The sequence below is a fragment of the Gossypium hirsutum genome, chromosome A12, assembly GCF_007990345.1.
Source record: "Gossypium hirsutum isolate 1008001.06 chromosome A12, Gossypium_hirsutum_v2.1, whole genome shotgun sequence".
NCBI classification, from domain to species: Eukaryota; Viridiplantae; Streptophyta; class Magnoliopsida; order Malvales; family Malvaceae; genus Gossypium; species Gossypium hirsutum.
This window is the reverse complement of record NC_053435.1, coordinates 25,741,410-25,749,245: the sequence shown is the minus strand read 5'-3', so window position 1 is coordinate 25,749,245 and position 7,836 is coordinate 25,741,410. Positions and strand designations below refer to the sequence as shown.

General features: G+C 33.7%; 2 non-coding genes across 2 annotated transcripts; one reads left to right on the top strand and one right to left on the bottom strand.

Moving 5' to 3' along the window:
• The first annotated feature begins 253 nt into the window (after positions 1-253).
• On the top strand, positions 254-360 carry LOC121211564 (small nucleolar RNA R71). The gene has a single exon (XR_005906788.1). It is a non-coding gene; the product is annotated as a small nucleolar RNA R71 (small nucleolar RNA).
• Positions 361-5,072: 4,712 nt separating this feature from the next.
• LOC121212043 (small nucleolar RNA R71) lies at positions 5,073-5,178 on the bottom strand. The gene has a single exon (XR_005907254.1). It is a non-coding gene; the product is annotated as a small nucleolar RNA R71 (small nucleolar RNA).
• Between the last annotated feature and the right edge of the window lie 2,658 nt (positions 5,179-7,836).

Sequence of the window (7,836 nt, the reverse complement as noted above, 5' to 3'; positions counted from 1 at the left end):
TAATGAAGTGATTGCATCAAGCTCTATGGTACCAGCAGCTTTCTTACCCATCCAAACTCTCATGGTAGGACATTGATAATCATTGTTGGCAATCCGTTCTAAAATTTCATATGATTCATTCTAAGATTTGTCCAACAAGGTACCATTGGTAGAAACATCAACTACAATTATCATATGTGCATTCAACCTATTGTAAAACATCTTCATTCAAAGTCCAGTGTGTAAAACATCTTCATTCAAAGTCCAGTGTTGAAATCCATGCATCAGACATTTCCGAATTAACTCTTTAAATTATTCCCAAGCTTCATATAGTATTTCATACTCTGATTACCGAAAAGATGTGATGTCATTTCTAAGCTTAGCATTCATATTTGGTGGATTATACCGTAGCAATAATCTCTAGCAAAGATCATTCCAAGATGTCCTAATAGCAAAGCATTCAGACATGCAAAGTGTATTCAGGAACACCTTGTTTTTTAAACAAGTTACAGACCTCTAGCAAAAGTCTTGAATGCACTCTTGGATCTTCAGTGGGTAATCCACCAAACTGTCATACTGTTTGCTACATCTGAAACATTATAGATTTCAGCTCAAACTACTGAGCTCTATTTGTGGTCTAACTATCATTGGATTCATATCATCCAAAATTGGAATAGCATGCTCTCAAATTGATCTGTGACGATCATCTATCACACGATCCATAGGAGGATTATTATTGTAACCAAGTGGGTTGTCATTAAGACCAGGGTCATTTCCTCCCTAGCCATATTTCGCAGCTTTTTTTACCTTCTTTGCAAAGTTCTTTTGATCTCTAGGTTAAAAGGATATTCTTCATTAGCAAGAATGCCTCTTCTTATACACAGATGGCAAACCTGTAAAAATTAAATACAACTAAGTTAGCTAAAACTAATGGAACTAGGTATAATAACCAAACCAAATTTCACCAAATTACCGATCCTCAGCAATGATGCCAAAAACTTATCGCATATGAATATGATATGCGAACTGTGCAAGTATACATGTCGGATCAAGTGATAAAGTGATAAGTAGGATTGTCTTTACAAGGATCGGATTAGGTATAAAAGTGGTTAAGTTATTTTAACGAATTATGATTAATGCTATGGAAAAACAAAGATAAGTATGCAGTGGTAATTTAAAGGAATAATAATGTGTACTAAATGTGTACTGACTAATACTGGAAAATGCTAAGGCAAAGCAAGAGTAAAAATGCAATGGAAATTATAAGAATAACTACGTGAATAATATATAACAAAAATGCAATGGAAATTATGAGAATAACTGCGTGAATAATATGTAACGAACAAGTAAACAACTAAATATGTTATGGCAAGATGCTATAGCGAAGGGTAGAGGATATATGATGTTGATTTCAAAGGTCGAGATTACTAAGAATCTACCCTTTCTATCAATAATGCCTCAGCAAAATCATACTCAATCTACTACTCAGAAGAGTTCTAAAGTGGTCTACTTCTTTCGAAAGCAAAAACCTCAAGTTACCTTGACTTAAAGCGATATACGTCTATAGACCTTTAGCATAGTATCTTGCATTGTTTTGTTTTCTTTCCATATGAATGTTGCTCTGTGTCGAGAGTCTACTACAAGTATCGATTGAGTACTTGCTCATATCATTCAATTTTAGTCCAACTAATCCAGCCTTTTTAAAATTAGATTAGTTTATGGGCGTGCTTCAAAGTCATCTATTTTTAGGGATTACGCACATACAATTTAGAAATAAAAACAATTGAATAAAATAGTAAATTAATTCAGATCTATGCTTCAACCATTAAAGAAAATAAAGGTTTCATCATGTAACCCCAACCCTATGAGATTTAGCTCATGGGTTGGCAAGTAAATTCAAAACCAAAATATCATCCAACATCATTTCAATCAAATCAGTTCACAAAGGAACAAAGTAAGAAATACGAAAGAAATTCAAGAAGACAACTTTCGCTTGTCCAGTTCACACTACAGTGGCACTGTGTCCTGTGGTGGTTGAGAGGGATTGCCTTCGTCTTCCTCTTTTCCTCTCTACTCAGTCGTTACCCTCTCTTTTTTACCTCTGAATATCCACACACTGTAGGATTTCCTCCTTTGGATTTTTATAAGCTTTTTCCCTAGGGTAAATCCAACAGCCCATGATATCTTCTCATTTTTTTTAACCAGACTTTTCCAGTACAAGTAGAGTTGAGCTGAGACCGCTATGCGTTGAGTGTTAAATCGATCATCTTCCTTGAATTTTCATGGCATACAAGTTGGAAAACTGTCCAACCAGTTGCCCCGGCAAACCTTCACTTATTTATTTCTTTCTCCACATCCTACACCTGCCAAACCACCAAACATAACCCTTCCACATGCAATTAAAAGTACCTAACATTTAAACATAGTCCAGGCTTCTAATGCAATCATGAAAATACTAATGAAATGTCCTGAAATGCAACTAAATGTACCCAAGTACAAGTAATTAGCTAGGTCTAAAGGCATGAAATATAACTCTTTTCAAGAGTTAGCAACTGTACAAGTAGCAGTATATCTAAATGGCGATGATATCTCTAGCAATTGATAAGTGTTAGAAGCATAATAAGAATGATATAAGTGTTATGATAATATGTATGAAGTTTAGTTGTAATATAATATGATGAGTAAGTATGCAGGTTTAGTTTGATATAAAAAAGGTATGAATCAATCAGATGTGTGAACGGTTCAGGTAAGTGAATGTTGTGTAATGTCCTTCTGTGATTCCTCTGACAAGACAATTATATTGCTAACTAGACTGGAAGATCATGATATGAAAACAAGTGTAAGACCATCCAGTTGAGACCCATATCATCATATACTATGAAACACTCATGGTGTAGCCTCTAGTAGAATGAAGATTGGACTGGCGGATCATACGTGAAAGTGTGTAAATCCATGTGGTAAATATACATGGCAAGATATGATTGTATGTATGTTCATGGTGTAGCCTTCAGTGATGTGTAGATCAAATTGGTAGATCATGATACATGAAATGTATGTGTAAGTCCATGAGGCAGAAACCCATGACATCTTTTGTGAAAGTCCATCGAGATAATAAACATGTAACTTTGTATGTTGCCTTTGTGGCATATTTCTTATGTTGCCTTTATGGCATATTCTGTTTGGCCCTTGTGGCATACTCTATAAAGTTTGTTTGGTAAAAAATGATTATTCGCCCTTATGGTAAGTTCTAAATAAATTCTAATCGCTTGGTGATAGATACTACTATGATAAGGTTATGATACGAAAGAAGATAAGTTGGTAGAATAAGATTTTTGATGTAATTGAATAAGTCTTAAGGGAATTTCTTGAAAAGAAGTGTGTATTTGTATGTTCAGAAAGGGTATCCACCGTGATAACCTGTTAGTTGAGAATTGGGCATGTTCGTAGTTATGAATGAGATAAGTATTCATTAGTCTAAGTTTTTCTGTACCATGTAGGGTCGAACCTGAGTTATCTGAAATCTGCCATATTTGAGTTGTATCATATCTTTTTCTGAAATCATATAGAATTTGAGTTATTGTTATCCTAAAAATCTAGGGATCTATAAGAAAGTTGTGTGGAATTCATCTGAAGGATCTGTATAGTTCATTATCAGTATGAGCTTGTAGCGTATTGAACAAGAAAATGATTTGATTAGTAAACTAAGGGTATTCAAATATGTGTGAGTATCGGCCAACTGTGTATGTATCCGCCAGTGAATAATATCTATGAATAACTATTTTGGATTAAGTGTAAGGGTGAAGAGATGGTCTATATAAAGTATTCTTTGAAGGGATATTCTTTGAAAATTACCTTTAAGGTTCTAAGAAAAAGAAAAGACTAAGCTAATATCTGGAAGGATCGTAAGTTAGTTAGTCATGTAGTTAAGAGAGAATTGGTACGATTAAGGGTGTAGTAGTTGGCATCTAAGTGTAAACCCAAATCTGTGATAGTATCTACCCAAATAGAAGTAAGTGCTTATGAAGGGTAGCTAGCATAAAGATGTTCTTCAAATATTATAAAAGAATCTACCAGGGTGTTATGTATTAACTCTAACTAAGTTCTCTTGAACTTACAGTGTTTGTTATTATTTCAAGTGATGTAGTAAGAAAATGTTCCAGGAGGGACTACGCCAGGGGTACATCAAGGTAGCGATGAAGTGTGTTATTATACATACGTGGAAAAGTGGCGTATTGTAGTATCATACTCTAAGAGTTAGTCTTTAGTAAATGTTTGTATTGTTAAGCTGTAATTGGTTTGAGTAATATTTTATTCTAAAATACTTTCTTTTGTTTTTTTTTATATCTAGCCTATAAATGAAATGATAGCGAAAAATGTTTTAAGTAATAAGTGTCTGTCAATTGTTCAAAAATTTCCTTAAGTGTTACATGTGGTAACACTCGAAATTTGAGCCCGATGAGTCAGGTCGGGTTGAGGGTGTTATAGTTAGGACCTATAGATACAATTTTTAACTTTTTTTAATTTTGTTTTTATTTTGTTTTTAGGTTGTGTTTGACCCAAAGCTTCGACACTCCAATCAAACCACCCCTAGATCATGAGCAACTACTCAGGACAATTGTCAAGCGATGAATACTGATCCACTTGAGGTTATAAATTTAGTCTGAGAAAATCCATTGTTTGAAGTACCAAGAGACCAACAAATAAATATAATGGAAGAAGTCCCAATGGAACACAGGATGCTGCGTGAGCACGCCCTACCTACATTAGACGCAAAGCGAGGAAGCATAGAATGACTGGCGATTAACGTTAATATTTTGAGGTAAAAATAACCACTATCCAAATTATCCAAAATGCACTGCAGTTTAAAGAGAACATGGTTGAAGACCCGAATCAACATTTAATATGGGTTTTTCAATAATGTGAAACCTTCAAGTACAACAGGGTATTCGATGATGTCATGCATCTTCGGTTATTCCTATTTTCTTTATACAACAATAATTGGTTGGATTCATTGAAGTCGGTTTCCATTACAACATGAAACGACTTAGCGAAAAAAATTCTCCATAAATTTTTCTCGATTAACCAAACCATTCAGTTGAGGCAAGAAATCGCCAATTTTAAACAGTTCAAAGTTGAGTCCCTATACGATGCGTGTGAGCATTTCAAGACAATGTTAAGAAAATGCCCACACCATAGACTACAAGCGTGACTCTAAATACAAATTTTCTACAATGGTGTTAACGACCACATAAAATCTAGCTTAGATGGAGCATCCAATGGATCTCTTATGTTCCACATTTATAAACGAGCCTACAAAATAATTGATGACATGACATGAATTCGTACATGTGGCCTATGAGAGATTCATGTACAAATTTAAACCTTCAATGGCAAAAGCAATAAACTAAGAAAATGATGATGATCAGTTCCAACATATTTTAGAAAAGTTTAACCATTTGGAGACACTCGTCAAACCGACGAGAGTGGAGCCACATTATGAGAATTGATCGGAGGAAGCAAGCTAAGTAAATAATAGGGGTGAAAATCCCTATTCAGACAGTTGGAGGGACCATTTGAACCTCAACTGGGGAGGTAATAAATGAGGTGCAAATCAAGCACAAAACCAATCAAACCCTTCTTACCAACCTCCACCATTGCAACAAACAGTCGTTGGGAATGACCATGTTACATGTGGTCAAAGATTCGACCGACTAAAGGGAGAGATGCAAACTATTAAGACAGACATTCAACAAGTCTAAACTACTTGTGGATGACTTGAGTCCCGAATGGATAGCCTTTGTGACCAAATGAGTCAGTTGATGACAATGTTCCAAAAACAAAATGGTCAACTCTCCTTAGTAACATGGAGAACAACCCTCAGAGAGATGGAAATGAGCATGCAAAGGAAATTGTGTTGTGATTGGGCAAGGCAATAAAGCTGCCAATCATACCCATTTATGAAGAGGAGGAAATTTTGGAAGATGTCGACAAGCCAACGGAGGAGGATGAAGAAGCTGAGCACCATGAGCCGATTGATGAGGTAGCCAGATCAGTGTTTGATCCAGTAATGTCAAACCCAAGCACAACAAAGGTACCATCCTGATGAGATTAGTGGACAACAAAAAGGGACAATGTAGATTTTATAAATTTTCTTAATTTATTTAAATCCCTCAATGTCAATTTGCCGCTATTAGAGCTTATAGACAAATTCTGAAATATGCCAAATATTTAAAAGAAATCATGAAATGGCATAGGAAAATGAAAAAAGGTGAGCAAATTGACATCGATGCCTTTAATTGCAAAGAATATACCTCCGAAGTTAAAAGATCCGAGTAGCTTTACAATCCCAATAGAGATTTAAATTGTTGGTTTATTTTCATTGAAGACATGGCCATGATTTTTTAGATTTGTATCCTCAATTATCTACTGATTGATTCAAATCTTGATCTATACGATAATTCATTTCAATATATCAGTTTCAATTACCTTATAACATCTTACTCAATTTATATGACAATTTAATTTCATTTTTTCACAATTTCCCTAAATTTTCACATTTTATTCCATTTAGTCCTTAAAGCTGAAACTATCATTTCTTTCGCATTTAAGCCCCTTTTTCAAATCCAATTTTGATCACATCCTTCTGCAGACCTCTAATATCATAATTATAGAAATTTCATGCTAATTTTGAATTATTTCATTTTAGTCCCTATACTTTAAACTAGCATTCAAACTTTACAATTTAGTCCCTTTTTTTCATTTCTAAGCTTAGAAGCTAACGTTGAAACACCAAAAGCTTCAAAAATATCAATGGTAACATTAGAAAACTTTAACAATATCAGAATTTAATCCCAGGGCAAGCTAAATCAAGCTACAAAGATCTCAAAAACATAAAATTTACAAAAAAATAGGTTCACTTTGGACATATATGCAATGGCTGAATGTTTTGAAGCTTTTTCAATGGCTTCCAAGCTTTCTCACTTCGTTTTTAAATGGTGAAAGGTCGAAGAAACAAGAAAATAATGACTTTGGTTTTATTTTGCTATTTAAAATATATTAATTATTTAATTAATAAATTAACATATAACTTACTAAATTATAAACACATGACCATCCACCATCATTTAAAGTGGTTTAATTTCCATTTAAACCCCTGAACAATTACTATTTAAACCTTTTAACTAATAAAAATCAATAACGATCAAATTTTACGATTTTTATGATTTTGTTCTTGTACCTTAATTACTAATCGTTCAATAAAATTACTAAAAAAATCAATATAATGCTATAATATACTCGTAAATATTAAATCATTGAAAAATAATGTTTTGAGACCATTGTTTTGGGCAGCACTAAAAAACAAGTTGTTACATACTATGTTTTGACATAAGTTCATTTGGCATTTGATTAAATATATTTAAATGAATAGAATTGTAATAGGTTGAACTCATGTTGAATTGTTTTTTTTATTAGAAATGGTTAAATGATTTGTTTGATATGAAGTGTTATGAGTTTGGGATGTTTTTTGTGTACTGAGTTGTGTAAATGATATAGATTGTTTGGCTCATCTTAAATTGGGATTCAAAATAACATTTTTAACAAAAGTAAGGTTCTCATCATGACCACAATTGTCCAACGTCGCAATGTGGTTCCAACAGTGAGTGATGCCGTGACATCAATCTACATGAAGTCACATCATGACTTATTGTGTTGGTGAGGTCACGACGTGGAGGATTTGAGGTTGCAACATCGGACATAAATTTTTAAAACTTCATAGTTTGGTTGTAATTCAAGCTCAAGTTAACAAGAGAGCTTTTATAAGCTCATGTATGACCCAAAAATGATTGTGATTATGCA